Source organism: Magnolia sinica, chromosome 4, assembly GCF_029962835.1.
Source record: "Magnolia sinica isolate HGM2019 chromosome 4, MsV1, whole genome shotgun sequence".
Taxonomy (NCBI): domain Eukaryota; kingdom Viridiplantae; phylum Streptophyta; class Magnoliopsida; order Magnoliales; family Magnoliaceae; genus Magnolia; species Magnolia sinica.
This window is the reverse complement of record NC_080576.1, coordinates 63,580,526-63,597,359: the sequence shown is the minus strand read 5'-3', so window position 1 is coordinate 63,597,359 and position 16,834 is coordinate 63,580,526. Positions and strand designations below refer to the sequence as shown.

General features: G+C 39.0%; 1 long non-coding RNA gene across 1 annotated transcript; it reads left to right on the top strand.

Moving 5' to 3' along the window:
* Positions 1 to 560: 560 nt before the first annotated feature.
* Positions 561 to 1,464, top strand: LOC131244520 (uncharacterized). The gene is made up of 3 exons (XR_009170351.1): positions 561 to 763; positions 889 to 981; positions 1,070 to 1,464. It is a non-coding gene; the product is annotated as an uncharacterized LOC131244520 (long non-coding RNA).
* Positions 1,465 to 16,834: the final 15,370 nt, after the last annotated feature.

Genomic DNA, 16,834 nt, shown 5'->3' with positions numbered 1-16,834 from the left:
ATGTGGGGAAAACCATTGGTGCAATTGCAGGTATTGCTGCTCAGTGAACTTCCATAATTAGTCATGCATTTTTTATGATTTGCATAGTTATGTAAAAGCATGAGTCCAAAGCATTTGGTAACTGTTACTGCAGTGGCATTTGTTGAGGTTTTTTTTAAGAGGTGGCATCTATTGAGTTCCGATAATTTGTTACCAATTGAGTGTTAAACTTTTTAGGAGTTGAATTATGTCATTGTTAGCATGTAATATTGCTTGGATGAAGTAGGCTGCTCTTATTATTATTATTATTATTATTATTTGAAGGATGAACTTTATTAGAAGGCACTCAGGTCAACGACTCATGCTCGAATCTCCCTGATTACCTAACAAGCAACTATACACATTGAGCTTCTACCAATTGGAGGGTAGTGGCTTCAAATTCAATATTTTATTTTTATGTTTTTTTTTTTGGAGAAGAGTGCGTGTCTTGATTGTCCCCCCTCCCATTTTTAAACTAAACAAATCTTTGATCATAAGTTTGATAATTGCTGTGTTTAGTGTCTTAGATGTACTCTCTCTCTCTCTCTCTGATCATGTGTTGTCACCACGTGTGCAGGCTTTGTGGGGGCCTTTTCTGTTGCTAGTCAAGGAGTAGCTCTTGGTGTTTGTCCCATGCTTGCTACAAGTTCTTGATACGTCTATTTGATGAAATAAAATGCCTTTCTTACATGTTTTCTTCTACTTGCGGATGTGGTTACGTCTTCTGAATTCGACCCTACTCAGTGTAAGGATGAAATTCCACAGAATTTAATGGTATCGGTGTTTGTTTACTTTTTAATTGTCATTTCTATAAAATATTGCGCTTTCTTAGCAACTCACTGCAGTTCTGCTCCACTTCTTTCTTCACAGGGCACTTGAACTTATATTAGGAGTAAAGAAAATTCAACAACTGCAAAGGAACCATTATTCAATGGGAAAACTAAATTCGACCAGCTCGACAAGGTAATCTCTAGTCCATCAAATTTTTTGTTCATCTCTAATCTTTGCCACATTGGCTCAATATGTTCATCTAATTTCTACATGATTGCAGATATTTAGGACTCTCGGGACACCAAGTAGGAATCCTAAAATCGGCCACGGAAGATGGAGAGATTGGTTTTCGGTTCAGGTCTGCACTTCTGATTTTAGATGACTGTCTCATCCATTGATTGAGAACCAGAGACTCTCAACATATGATCACCTGATTATTAGGATCAATAAATTTTAATTTCTCTGTTTATAAGGCCTGCATTTTGAGCTATTCGGATTGGCCCTATTCAAAATTTTAATTTTGCTGGGCTAGGTTCGGCCTAGGGCTTGTCATACTAATTATTCATGCATTATTGTCCCAATGTCTCCTGTTAGGAGACATTTTTTCTTCTCCTAATGTGACAGTAAATGCTCAACAACCATAGTTTAAAAACTTGAAAACTTAAGACTCAAGTCAATGTCTAGCTGTTTGTATTTGCAATGGGCTTTTGTTAAACAGATACATAAAATCAAATAATCGTTTGTATTTATTATGGGCTTATGCTGTTATTGCAGATTCGATGGATTAAATAAGAAGGGTATATTAAATGGTTACTTTCTTTGGTTGGTATTTGGCTATGGATTTGGTGAGTCTCTTTGCATCCTGTTTCCTTTCATGTTTCCATTTCTTCATCTTCGAATCATTTACAAACATTATTCCTTTATGTACTATAAAATAGTTGATGGTTCTAATGATCACAGCTATCAGCTTTTGTTGTGATTCTGATTTGGGATCTGTATAATATAAGGCAGGCCAATTGAGTATATTAGTAATGGAAGAAGTATAGATTTTTTTTCCATAATATATATTCCCCTTTCTCTTGACACCTTCATGTTCTTATATATATATATATGAATGTAATGAATGAGTATATAAGGCAGGCTAATTAGAAAAAAATGTATGGATGTCGTGAATCCAACTAAAAGCCATCATGTTTGGCACTGTGTAACTGTCTCCAGTAACTACACACTTATCAGCATCCAAGACTCCAAGGTACGTGGATTCTAAGACCTCTAATCTCTTAGTAAGATATTTACATGGGGTTGAGCCCTAGTGGTTTTTCTTGCCCATATTCTAACAACTTATACTTTCAGATATGCAAATTCAAGTCCATGCAATCTTATCCCAATTTAAAAGCTCTACATAAACCTTATTAGTGTTGGGGTATCTGATACGTGCACTGAACATGCTGTGAGTAGAGGAAACATCTATTTGAAAAAAATAGCTTTGAGTTGAATGTATCAAAAATGTCTAAGCACATGTCTGCATCAGGTTATAAAGTTCTCTTCACCAACTTCTGCTAGAGCTGAGTGCGTCGATCCTGATTGCAGCTGGGTGGAACAATGGTATTGTTCTTTTTTCGCCTCATGACACTATCCTTTAGCTTCATATTGGTGTCGTAAGATACCACCAAACCCACAAGATCTGACAGTGATGTATAGTTATCTAGACCATCCCAATTGTAGGTCCCAATTGTGGATGGAGCATATAATCACATGAATCAAACAATATTCCTAGCTGGTCCCGAACAGATCTGATATCAAAGATTTTAAACATAGTCTAATAAGCAATCATGAATGCATTACTAAAAAAAAAAATCAGTAGGTGAAACCACTTGCCACTTATCCTATAGCTTTTTCTTGGATTATATATTCTCCATGTTATTTTCTTTTACACACAGACACATAATTTTGTAAATTACAATCCACTATTTAAATAAATATTTTTTTAAAAGGCTACAATCCACTATTTAATACTACAATATTATCCAAAGATATTATTATTAAGTTAATATTACTTATAATCCATGGATCTAATGTGGACATTCAGAAAAAAAACAGACGGCTACTTTTCAGGTGGATAGGATAATCTAACTAGAGTGATTCTTTCAGGGTGTCCCATAGTTTAATTTTTAAGTTTATTCTTAGTACTTGCTAAAGAAGCCAAAGGAATGCAGAGTGCATGGATTTTAAAGAGGTTTGCTAGATCCGCTTGCACTTCTACAAGCAGATATGTGCTAACCTTACATGTGCAGGACATTTGAGCCATGTGTCAGGAATGTTTGCTGGCTCCACATGCACTTCCGCAAGCAGATACGTGCTAACCTAGAAAATATGCAGGACATCTGAGCCATGTATCAGGTGTGCTCTACCATGTACATAACTATGAGGATGGTTAAATAATCAGTTAAGCCACATAGATGAAAACGGCGGATGGTTTAAACAAGCTTGGCAATTTTTTCTAGTCTATCCATGGTTTTAGCACATGCATTTTTTCTACTTAACCAAAGGTATCTATGTCAATGTTTCTCTGCAAACTTATTGCTTCAGGCTTCAATCTAATGCTTTATTGATCACTTGATTTGTTTATCCTCACAAGCACCACATGTAGGATTTGGGATTGGATTTTGAACTGTTTGGGGCTAGCTTGTTAGGCCATGACTATTCAAAATTTTAATTTGCCCAACCCCACTTTTAGAGGATGGCCTGTTTGGGTTGTTAGACCATGACTATTCAAAAGTGTAGCCCACCCGATGATCAAAATCAGCTTGATTTTAGGCCACAACATGTTCATGGTGAGGCCCTCCAGATAAATGACATGGATCTCATGCTTATGTATCGTATTTGCTTATTAAGTGGTTGCTTTAATGTGGTTTTTCTTCCAGATTGTTGAATTGAAAGATGTGTTACTGTAGGGGAATAATCAATATGCAATTAGTGTATGTATAACATTCAATGTGTAGATGGTTGCCTCTAATATTTCAATGTGCAGTTAGGAAAATCTTTTTCCTTGGGCCACCCAAATGCCAAGATTAGTGTCCTCCATGCAGCCCTATCTTTTGAAGCCCCTAAATTATTTAAATTTTGTGATGTACAGAACAACATAAACCCATTGTAATATCTCTTTGTGCAGGTTCTGGACCGTGGTGAGAAGATTGAGCTTCTGGTAGACAAAACAGAGAACCTCCGCTCACAAGTGGTGAACCTCAATATCATTGAGGGCCCGAACCTGCTGAAGGACTCCGAAATACTGGTGCTGATGCCTTTTAGTGCTACACAGCTCACCAAATATCGACAGAAGAAACTGGTCTCCTAGAAACAATGGCAATCATTGGCAACAAGGAGATCATTGACATTAACCAAGGTATGTTAGCTGCTTATACTGTGTAAAAAAAAAAAACCTAGGATATATGTGGGTCACCTTTTCCTTCTTTTTTTTTTCTTTTTTTGCTTTTAAGAAAGATTTCCTCAATGGCTACAGATTATTTGTGGCCATTAGCTCTATCGCTACGGATTTAATCCGCAGTAAAGTTTTAAAGAGCTACAGTACTATGCCTACGGTCGTACTGTGGGCTAATGATATTTAGCTATGGATTTTATCCGTAGCTTTAGACCATTTTTGCAACAAAAGCTGACGATTTAGTGACATCTAGCACAACCGTCAGTTAAGGTCTTGGCCGCGGTAAAGCCTTTACCGACCGAGGCTTTACTGGCTGTTAGCTAACCATAGGCAAAGGATTTGCCGGCGGTTTTCTTGGTCTCTTCCGGCGGTTTTGACCACCGGGAAAGACCAGTTTTCTTGTAGTGCCAACATTTGAAAATTAGGACCATCAAACACTCCCAGAATTTTATGTCCCAAACATAATGTCTGATTCCTCTGAAATTTTAAATGCAGATTACAGATTACATGGGTAACATTTATAAATTTTTACAGATCCTGATTCAAAATCTAACATAGGGTTTCACCTTACCTAAGGTTGAAAAATGCTGCAGGTCAGCACAAATTTGTGCAGGAAATCAGTCACTGAATGGTTTTTCCTAATTTCTCTACTTATCCAATGGGCCTGAAAACTTATAGAGGTACTAAGGGTCAATTTAAAAACCTATAAAAAAATTGAAAAAAAATTTTCCAATCTTATTTGGGAACTTTATAATAGAGTTTCTACAGCTAGGTCTGAAAATCTGCCACATGGTAGTAAAATAAATGAAAATTAGGAAACTAAAGTTTCCGGTGGGTGCGGACTATTCTACATAGCGAGGACGCTGACCTAAATATGGGAAATAGATGAAAGCTCTAAAATATAAAATTAAATGGGAATTTCCTTCCCAAGGTTGTAGAATCGAAGTTGTTTTTTTTTTTAATTATTATTTATTTTTTAAACGTTCAACTGCTATCTCAAAACTTGTGGGAAACCTAGACGTGGGTTTCTATGTTCAGGTAATACAAACAACCAATTTGGAAAAATGCCTACGTGTATTTGTCACTTGTTCAGGAACCTAAATACTAAGGTGAGTTGATTTTTTGATAGGTTAGACTTTAAGCCCAAGTTCCTGTTTTATGCTATGATACCAACGTGTAATGCCCCAAAAATCCGTCTCTCATGGATAAGATGAAAAGTCGAGTTCTCGGGTGTTAACTTAAATATGACAGAGTATAAAAAACTCACATATTCCTTGCGTTCTCATAATCTTCAAATTTTCATTACAACCATAGCATAACTAATGAAAAATAAATTCTTGTTCCATTTAAATTACTATTCTAAGTTGCATTCACCAAACGTTCAATCAAACCAACAAATATAGTCCATGTTCTATCCTCCCATTGAGGACTTATTATAATTTCAAATAAAAAAACTAATTTAGGAAAAATAAAGTAAACAATGAAAATAAATCTTTTATAAGTTGCCTCAGCTTTATCATCCACCATATGCTTCCATGAACCTTCATTTTCCCCGCCTTGAAGTTCTTGCTCATTTACTGAATCATCACTTGTATTTGGTTATTTTCCAATAAGTGGAATGAGTTGCTCGCGATCAACTCAGTGAGAGCATCCCTCTATGATTATCTCAATAATAACATAATTAATCATGTCCATAAACAATTCAAAATATCCAAGAATAAAATCTTGTTTAATGTGATGCATGATATGCATGCTTTGATGAAGGTATCCTGACTCAATGAGACGATGACCCCTCCACTCTCATTAGCCACTAGTCATTAGAGTTTGCCAAGCCCAACTTGTAAGACGATGAACCCATCACTCTCACATGCTCTCAAAAATCCAACTAATAAAATGTGAGTAGCCTTTCACTTTCATTAGATAGTGTACAACTAGAGAAAATGGAATCACCGACACTTCCTCTGTTGTCACACCCAGAGGGATTAATCTAATTCCTGGATCCTAGCGAATGCATGAGATTATACAAATCCTTTTAAGTCAATCCAATTTAACATCCAACCATCTTAGTGATGCACACACTCTCCAAGTTACCACCAATCCACCATATTCCAAACCCTCATGGTCCACCATGCCCTAAGATAGCCATTACTTTTCACATGACACCTAAACTGGAGGGACGATCATACCTAAGTTATGGTGCTACACATGAACCAATCCACTACTTATTTATATGTGGATCCATAACCAATGATAATCCAACCACTTGGATCCTCCGTAATCAGCATCAATCCAATCCTCATGGGATCACCATAATCAACATACTTTCATTAATTATAAAAGCGTGGTTCCTTGAGAATTGGAATTCTAAAAATACATATGATTTATCACAACCATCATAAGTGTACACCATATCCATCATCATGTATTTCCCATCATAAAATACCTATATCCACAACATAGGTTCATCTACCCTAAGGAACTAGTCTCAAACCCATGTTCATGTGTTCTCACATATAGAATCATCATATTCTACAAAATTCCAGCAACATATTCATTCATAAACATCATAAGAATCATCATCAAACAACCTATAATAGTGTCACAAAGTAGGCTAATACAAACTATAACATATAGGGTTCAATTGGGTTCGGTTAGTGGGTCACCTAGTAGATTAGGCGGGTTACCTCATCTTAACGAGTTGGCTCGCTTATCTATACATTCTTACACCATCATAATAAACTTACATGTGCACAACTTATGTGGTTTCCAATATCGTATCATCATGAATCATGAACCCTTGTACATGTAGTTTGGTTCTTAGACCTAACTTTGTTCCAACTCGAACCCAACATAATTATTCTTGTAATTGATCATTCAACACATAACTCACAGCATAAATTCATTACAAAACATAATTTAACATAGGGATTTTGGCTCTAAACAATCAGCACTATAAACATAAGAAATATTACATAAATTATAGGGAAAACAAGTTATTATTGAAGAAAAGTATGAATGGATTCCTCAACTTAGCCTAATTAAGAATCTTGGTCAGTCTAAAAGGGAGGAAGGTGTCCACACGTCTAAGGGGGTGGCACGCTCAAGGTGGAGAAGAGGGAAAAAGGACTCCCAAGGGATGGACAGTTAGGGTGGGCGTCCTCTCTCTCTCTCTCTCTCTCTCTCCCTCTCTCTCTCTCGCTCTGTCTTCTTCTTCTTGTTCTCTCTCTCTCTCTCTCTCTAGGTGGGGCATGTGGGGGGCTAGGATTTTTGCTGGAATTTTAAGTTTTTAAAAAGAAATGGGTTAAAGGGAATGACATGTACACTTTGTAGTAGGTGTAGAAGGGGCTTCGACGTCCACATTAAAGGGAAGGGTGAGGACGGTCCACTTTTTGATGTTTTGGCTGATGTGTTGGGAGATACACTCCAATAATATGTTTTGGGATAAAACGATGAGTCAAGATATGTAATTTGTTAGAGGTCCACCCCTCACAATGGTTGATCTTGAGTGGGACTTGATGGACGGTCATGGTGCATTGATCGGGTCCGCACTTTCCACCAAAACTCATAATCTTATTAGAAAAATCATCACTCAAGATTATATCCTTGATGGATGGTGAGAAGATGATTAACTTAGGGCCCACTCCATTGAAATCAAGCTTAATATTAGGTTTATCTCTCTTTAGCTTGGATTAGGAAACCAGTTACCTCTTTTGCATATGTTATAACTTGGATAATAAGATCTCTCAATTGGTCCGTAATCTTTGATATCTAAGATGCTTATTAGATATGGAATAATTAACTATAGATATTGGTTGAATTTTCTCTCACGAGTGTATAAATTAGTTTCTCGATTAGACGCCCCTATTGGCTTATAGGTTCTTGATTAATAGTTGATGGGGCTGATATACGTATTCTTACTTTTGGGCCTTCTTGGATTTGTTGATTGATTATATAAAACCATAAAAATGATGAGATTTAAGATATCTTTAAGATGTATGTCTCAGTTTGATCATAGGACATGTAGGTGGGCCAAAACAAACTTGATCTTGATTAAGGGTCCATGTATGATGATTAAGGTCCAAAATTGAAGCAAATGCGTAATCATGATAGAAAAATGATCGGACTAAATTCGATGGTTTATCAATGGTGGAAAATGTCTAAATATGAGATTCCATCTGTTGTGTCAAAAGGCAAAACTAGCTTTAAGGTGATTATCATTCGACAGTGTAGGATCATAGATCAGGGTCCAAATTTTGTATAATCTCGTAGTGATATAAGACTAAGGTGTGGTCAAAATTTGGGTTGCAATTGATGGTAGGAAGTTGGTCAATTGGAATGTCCACCTTATGGAATTTGGGGAGATTTGGGAAACTTGGTTATTTCAAAAAACTTGGTAACTTGGAGCATAAGAAAAATGCTTGTCAAGGTAAGGTACTTATATTACACATTCAGTCCATGTGATAGGCAATCCAAGTCACTCTTATAAAGAAAAATATTTAACTACGACTACCCATTAACTTTCCTCACTCACTCGATGGATACTAAAATCAAGGGTTAAGTGGTTGACTTAGAAATTGGGTTACTTTTATTATGATCTAAGGGCTGAAATTTAATATGTATAGTTCATTTATGATAGATAGGCATGATATAAAATCTCGAGTCGAATAGATGATGAGAACCATGTGATCTAGAAATCATAGGTCCAGGTTAATGGTATTTTCAGAATTATTTCTAATGTGGGAATTTTGGAAAATCTAATTATTTTATATAGTTTTAGGAATGTTTCTAAGCAAATCTTACAAAATAAACCTCATCTAAATCATTACAAATAAAGAGTTATTTAAAAAATAAGTTAAAATTTACGTTAATTAAGGAAAAACACACATTACAAGCAACATAGTGAACTTAAGCTAAAATGGAAACATCTAGGAACTCTTATATTTATTATATAAGAAAAGGAAAAAAGGAAATAGGGAAATAATGAGAAGGGGAAGAAGAACGAGAAGATAATTCAGGGTTTCTTCAAGCCCTAAGTGAGAGATGATGTAGAAGAAGATAAGGAGAGATAGCCTTTTGGGCTTTATTTGGGGGGCTGAAAATGCCTAATTTGTAATTAAGCTTGTATAACTTGACATGTTCATTGAGAAGCTAGGCCTATCCTCTCTCTCTCTCTATTTTTTTTTTTAAAATACTTGTGTAAGTGAACTCCTAGCCCGTTAATAGAAGTCCAATCTGATTAAGATCTTAAGCTCTTTAGTGATAAAAAGGAGAAAAGATGTAGAGATTTAAGGCTTGGGCATTGGACTAGTTGTGTAGGATGCCTTAATTATGCTAATCTACTGTTTAGAGTCGTCTTATCTTAGTTCATTTGAGTCCATTTTCGGTTTAACAAAAAATTGGTGGAAAGAAAAGTTACTCGTTGTGATGTTTTGCACCTTTTCGGTTCGCCTGAAAAGTGTTTCAGGTTGATTCGGTTCAACTGAAAGTTTTGTTTGCTTTGACTAGATTCGTTACACAGAGTTGCAAAAATCACTCTATTTAAGCCTAATCTAAGATTAGGGCCTGTATTCCATTACAAGTGTTCTCTCTAAAGGTGAGGGTTTTCATAAGGCGGGAGGCTTGTCGAAACTTATAAGGGTTTGGAAAGGGTTTTCCAAGGGGTTGCGCATCGTAATGGGAGATTAGGTACATCTATAATAGAAGAAGGCGAGTCTGTAAAATTCTACGGTTTTTATTATAGTGGATCTCTATCGCTTTATGCCGTGATTTTTTTTCTGCATGGGTCGTTCACATAAATATCTTGTGTTTTGTGGTTGATTGCTTTATTGTTTGGTTATTCTATTTTATTTCATTGTTCCATCTTCCTTGTATGTGCTTCTGAAAAGCACACAAATTGACGGTGGTATTAAATCCTACTTTATAATACCTAGGGATGATATGGATTTGTTGAGGGGTTTGAATCCTAACAAAGTGGTATTAGAGCGTCAGGTCTAAAGATGTTTGAAAATTCAACGAAGATGTCAAGGTCAAAATTTGATATATAAAATTTTGATGGGAAGAATAATTTCAGTTTGTGGTAGTGGAAGGTAGAGGATATTCTAGTCTTGCAAGGGTTTAGTAAGGTGTTGCTAGAGACTAAATCGGAGAAAATGTCAGATGATGATTGGAGCAATCTCAGGGAGAAGGCTATGAGCACCATCCATTTATGTTTATCGAACGAGGTCATGTACAACATTCTAAATGAGGAATCTCCCTGGGAGATTGTAACACCCTGAAAATTGGGGGTTGAGCATAAACTCAACCCACGAGTTCCAACGCATCACTTATACAACATAGATAATGATGATTAAATGTTGTCTGTGTTAGTGCATTAATGATAAGTGGGATTATACCAAAACAATAATTCATGCTCCAGATCAATTCGTATAACGCAAGCAGAAGACTGGAAAATGTATATAAACGTGTATGAGCCAAAAGGATCACGATCGGTCTCCAGAGTATGAATACATCATTGAGTCACCATATACATGTAATAGTTCAAAAAAAAAGGAAAAAAAGAAAAAAAAATTAAATGTCTAAAATAGTTCAACTACAATAATAAACCCTGTAGCCTCGTCGGTCCGGATGGCCTAAGCGAAACCACTAGAGAATTGCATATATGAGAACTCATCCTGATCATCATAGTAATCGGGCTCCGCCTCTTGAGTCGCATCATCATCTGCAACTAAGACAGAGTCTGGTGGATGTTCAGAACACCATCCCAGAACGTGGGAGTGAGTGATCAACTCAGTGGAATCATAGAGTAAAGGTTAACATGTTATCAATTCAGTCAAGCAGTAATGATAAAGCAGACATATCAGACATTCCTAGATACTCTTATTAATGCAAGGATGAAATGTAAGCATGATGCATGCCCTCGCCTACACTCCCTCGTGCGACACCATCTTACGGTCGTGGCATGCTTTCTTCCCTCCGTGCTCTTCAACCCAGGGCACATGCAGTGCGATGGAATGGGCGTGATTACCGAGTTATTATTAATTCCTTTCATACAGCAGGATTAAGAATCTAAGGTACCTCCCTTGTATCATTCCCAAACAAGGATTCATTCTAGGGTCGTCAGTCCTAGTTAATCTCATACGATGTTACGGTTCTAGGTCATTGCAAAGGGCTCGTCACCAGATCAGTGCAGGCCTAGTTATACTCTGATTACTATGAAAAGGCTCACCGCATCACTGCTAGTTCAGAGTATGCTCAAGGTCACTACAAAGGGCTCGTCACCTACTAGTGTAGGCCGACAGCTCAAATACAGTGTCCCATACCACTGTATTCCACTCACGAGTCTATATTACTCAATGGACACTACGGGGAGGCTTGTCGCCCCAGCGTAGGCCGACAGCTTGACTACGGTATCTCATACCACCATGTCCGGCTCATGAGTCTTAGTGGATCGAGGTACTAAGGTTAACGGGGTTTCACTGGTAAGTTTGGTACCTTAGGTTCAAACAGTAGCGTCCATATATGGTGAACATACAATAGGGCTAATCGGGTTACTTTACGAGCTCGACTAGTACGAGCGCACATCAAATCGATCGACATGAAGTGCGCAAGCACTTCGTGTGGCCTAACCACTGCCGACGACCAAAGCATGACTCGGGTTGACCTAACACGTCCAATGTGGCGAAAACAACCTTAGTCACCAAATCAGGGCCTATTACCGATTGCCTGGACTATATCATAGTCCCAACCTCATTCAGTTTTCACAAGTAATCATATGAGACTGTCAAAGCAATAACGGACAATAATTCAATTTCTACTATCATATGAGCATGTAGTGAAAAGCAACGTAAACATGAGTTTACACACATTCATTCCATAATGTAACAAACATCATAGTGTAACATACATGGAGGAAATCGTACACATAATTAAGGTAGCCGAGATTCATATCTCAACCCTCAAACAAAGTACTCCTTAGTAACAACTAGCTCATTCAGACATTTCTACAAACACTTAGTCAACATAAATCTTCATACATGATGTATGTTGATCACACATGTATTAGGCCAAATCCTTTCACTAGAGAGTTGCCCCGTATACCACACGCATATACACATGGCGGATAATCATGGCATGCATGAATCCAGGTTCCATATTCATTTAATCATTTCCACAAACACTTGGGCTACACACTTTAACATATATAACGTATATTAGTCATGGCGTGATTTAGGGCAAGTCCTTTCGCTAAGGAGTTGTCGCATATATAACAAGCATATATCCACGATAGATAATCATGTTAGGCATAAATCCAAATTCCATACGTATTCAAATATCACAACATATACATAGAATACACTATATGTCACATAATTCATATATACTTGTAAAACGAAACAGACGACGCATTTCGCATGTAAAATAGCACCCACGTCAGTTATAAATCATTAACCGACATTGAAAGCTTTGAAAACCATAACCTATACGTCTATAGTCCGGACCTTACGCCGGTAGACACGTAACGAACTCAATTCGTTCACTCACGCTCCGTCTACGGCCCAACGGAAACCTATTTCATGAAATAGGTTAGTTACTTCGTTACTTTAACTACTGAAAACCCTAGAACGGATTAGGGTTAGGATTTCTTACCCAATAGTGGAATGGACTTCGCCGGAATAGCGATCTGGTAGCGATGATTAAGCACGGGCAGAGGCAGGGTAGAATACTAGGAATCTTCTCCAAGTTCTCTCTCACTTTCTCTCTCTTTATTCTCTTCTCTCTCCTAGGGTTTTTTTTCTCAAATTCGTATGGAGTGAATGAGAGAGGGTTTAAAGTCCTTATATAGGCCCAGGACTGATGAAAATGGCCCCGGGCCAAGGTATACTTAGGTTATATCCAAATACGGACTGTTTCGGTCCAACGGAGCACTTCTGGTGGCCCCTTTTCCACATGCAGTTGGACTTAAGCTCCCTGACCATGGATCTAGGTCAGGCTGAGTTTTTGTTCCGATCGGGTTTACAGATCAGCCGTGGCGGACCAGTTTCAGTTCAACGGTCACTGGCACTCGATCAGGGCCACAAGTACATCGACATATAGGGGACATTTCTCCTGATTCGAGGGTGTATTTGGGTCAGATTCTGACGGTCTGAATCCTTATATTTGGCTCGAAAGTGACATGACTCAGATTACTTAAATTCGAAATTTATTTCTAAAGATATCCACGTTTCTCATGCACTTTGCTCCGGGCTTAAGTTGTTCATTTCTAGACACAATTAAGACTTGATTTCTGAGGGGGTTGTCAAGTCTAGTAATACGGTCATAATTGTATAGTTTTACGGTTACCGGACTTTTGACGTGCGGTCCAGGTCCAATATGGAGTTTCGGTGTGCTCCCAAGAGTAACTAGGTTTAGGGATGGATTCTAGATTTCAGGGTAATGTAGCATCAATGATATTGCAAGGTTTGGGTCTTGCAGATCATATTTAAAGTGATTAGTGCTAATTTCATAAATACTCTAGTTTAACACTTGCTAATATTAACCTAATTTCTAAAGTATTTGGTCCTATTTGATTTCTGCCTGAGGTGGTACGACCTTTGTAGTTTGTATAGAAAGTGATCCAAGCTATTAATACTTAACTAAATTACGCCCTAATTACAACAGAATAAGGTCCTAGGGCAGTTATATGTCCAAGGACGTCCATTGCCAAGTTGGGAAAAAATCCAGGATGTCAAAAGATGTGGAAGAAACTAAATGTAACACACCGTTCACATGACACATGGGTGTTACCTTCTTAAGTCCACACTAATGGAAAATAATAGAGTAACTAGTTAGTCAAACACAGTGCATGCAGGATGTGAACTCCAGCCAGCATCAAAGCCATCCATCTAAGGGCCTTAGGAGCTAAAATAGAATCCCATGGCAATTAAGAAGGTAAAAATTAACTAATTTCCTTAGAATAAAATAGTCTTAAGTCAATAAGTATGGAGGTAATGAACAAACACCCTACTAGCTAGTCTTCGCGGAATAGTAGGTGACAAATCAAATCACCACTACACCTGGGCACCACCTTTGGCTGTTGGGACTAAAAATCAAGTCAATCTAGCCATTGGATCGGCTATACTGACCACTAGAAGGTCTAAAGAGCATGATATGGCCCACCTGGACCTGGACCCCACCCTAACTAGGTCGGGACCCTTATTTTTGGCCCCCAAGATAAATGGATGGTGTAGATTCACCACAAACATCAAAGTGGACCCCGCATAGGGTGCAAGTGCACCAACCATGCTCGTACACGATGCGCACCGGTAGCGTCTACCCGGTCAAACCAGCTTTGACCGAGCCCAACACGCAACTCATTTCAAAACTTCCTCCCGCCAACGTGCCATTCAAACCTTGTTGGGTTTTGGACCCCAAAGTGGACCACCTTGGCCACTTTCCAAATAATCTAAACTGTTCAAAAGATTCAGGGACCTCGCCTCAACCAAACCTTATAGGCTTTCGAACCCACGCAAACAGACGGGGGAGATGGGTTGCAACCATCCAACACATCACACGTGGGAGGTATCCGTGAGATGGGACCCATCTGGGATTGCATGGGCGGCTTAAGATTAGCCTGATCAAGCCATCCCATCCATCCATTTCAACCACGGGACCGCACCTCCTCGTTGCCAAAAATGGCTGGACAGCCAGCTGCTCAAGGAAAGTAAGGGAGGGCATTCCTTTTAAGGAAATCGATACTGACCGTTCCCTGGACCACGTGAAGAGATCCGATCATTGGGAGCTCTTCCCCCGGCTCTATAAATGGAGGTCTTTTAGACCTCGGGATTTGCACCCAAGCGAGAGAGAAAGAAAGGGATAGCAATACGGGAGAAGAGAGGAGAGAAACAGGGAGCTAGGAGCTAGTCAGGTAAACCGTCTTCCGCCATCTTCTTGTTGTTTTTCGTTGAGCTGAAGAGGGCACTTGTGTGAGCCGAAACTGAGCCAATCAATGGCTATATTCCAGACCAAAACAAAGACCAGACGGCTCAGAACCAGGCCAGGAAATGCCTTCGTTTTGAGCCAGAACCATGCTGGTTGATGGTTGCATGTTAGGCTAGAAACAGGCCAAGCAATGGCTATTTTCTAGGCTGAGAGTCAAGCCAACCAATGGCTGTTTTCTAGGCTGAAAATAGGTTAAGCAATGGCCATGTTTTCAGGTAGATATCAGGCCAGCAACAGTTGCATTGTTGGGATTGAAAGCAGGCTATATAGTGGCTCTATTTTGAGTTAGAGTCAGGCCGAGCAATGGCCACGTATCAGATTGATAGTAGACCCAAATAGTGGTCGTAGTTTAGGTCAGAAACCAGCCAAATGATGGCTGTGATCAGACCTAAAATGAGGTCAGGAAATATCCCTAATTCAAACCCCCAACCCAGCCAAACAATGGCTCTGTTTGGGACTAAAACTAGGCCAAGTCATGGCTCTGCTAAGGCCAGAATCAGGCCAATTGATGGCCAATCTCTGGGCCTGGATTGTGGTAGAAAACAAGACCCATTGGGCTGTGCGTTGGTGGGGAAACGACGCCAAGGTGGTCCTATTTCGAGCTCTCAGTTGAGCTTTGAAGCAGGCCCTAAAAACCTCTCCAGTTGCTGCAGCCGTGGGCCCAAAGCTGGCCCACATTCTGGGCCGAGCATAAGACTGAGGTGAGGACACTCATCAGATCGTGAAAATAGACCAAGAGTTGGCCTTCATCAGGTCTTATAACAGCCTAAAAATCCCAGTCACCAGGCCAAACCTTGTTTAGGCCAGAAGCTGTCCCAAATATGGGTTGAACATAGCCTTCAGTTAGGCTTGTGCTAGGTTGAAACCTGCGTGCAGTCTGGGCCGAAAATGGCTTCCAGACAGACTGAAAAAAAACCCTCAAAGGGCCATGCATGGTATCAAGATTAGGATGAACTGTAAGCTAAAATCGGCCTCAGCTGGGTCGAAAATTCTGGCAGAAGACGGCCCCCAGCTTAGCCGTTCGGATAGTTAGAGTCAGGCCTCAAACTGGGCCATTAAAGCACCTTGGTAACTGTAACGTCCTGAATTTTTCCCAACTTGGAGATGGATGTCCTTGGGCAATGGGTCGATCATAACCCCTTATTAACTTCTCAGAACTCAATCCTAAAGCCTCAAATCCCCTTTCAACCCATTTCTTTCAAAATCTCACCTTTCACCACCTTATTCTTCAAATTTTTCCAAGTACTTTCATATTAAACATTAATCTTAAAGTATAAATGATGGAGAACAATACTTAAACTAAAATTTACTATAAATAGTAAATTTATAAATAAAATAGGTTTTTAATCATTAAACTTATGGAATCTCCCAAAATCAATAGGTTATTTGGATAGATCAGCTTCGCCTACCCCAAATTCATATATGGCACGTCGCGTAACTCATTCCGGATTGGAAGATACGCCCGTTTCAAGAAGGTGAGTGGCAGAACCACCACCAGGCGAGTGCAAGGCCTCAACCAGGCGGCGATGGCATCGCCCTAGGTCCAGCGGACTGCGATGGCATCACGCCGACCGTGATGCCTCGCCGGTGCACCAAGTTTTGGTGGACCCTCGCTGCAGTTTTCTACAG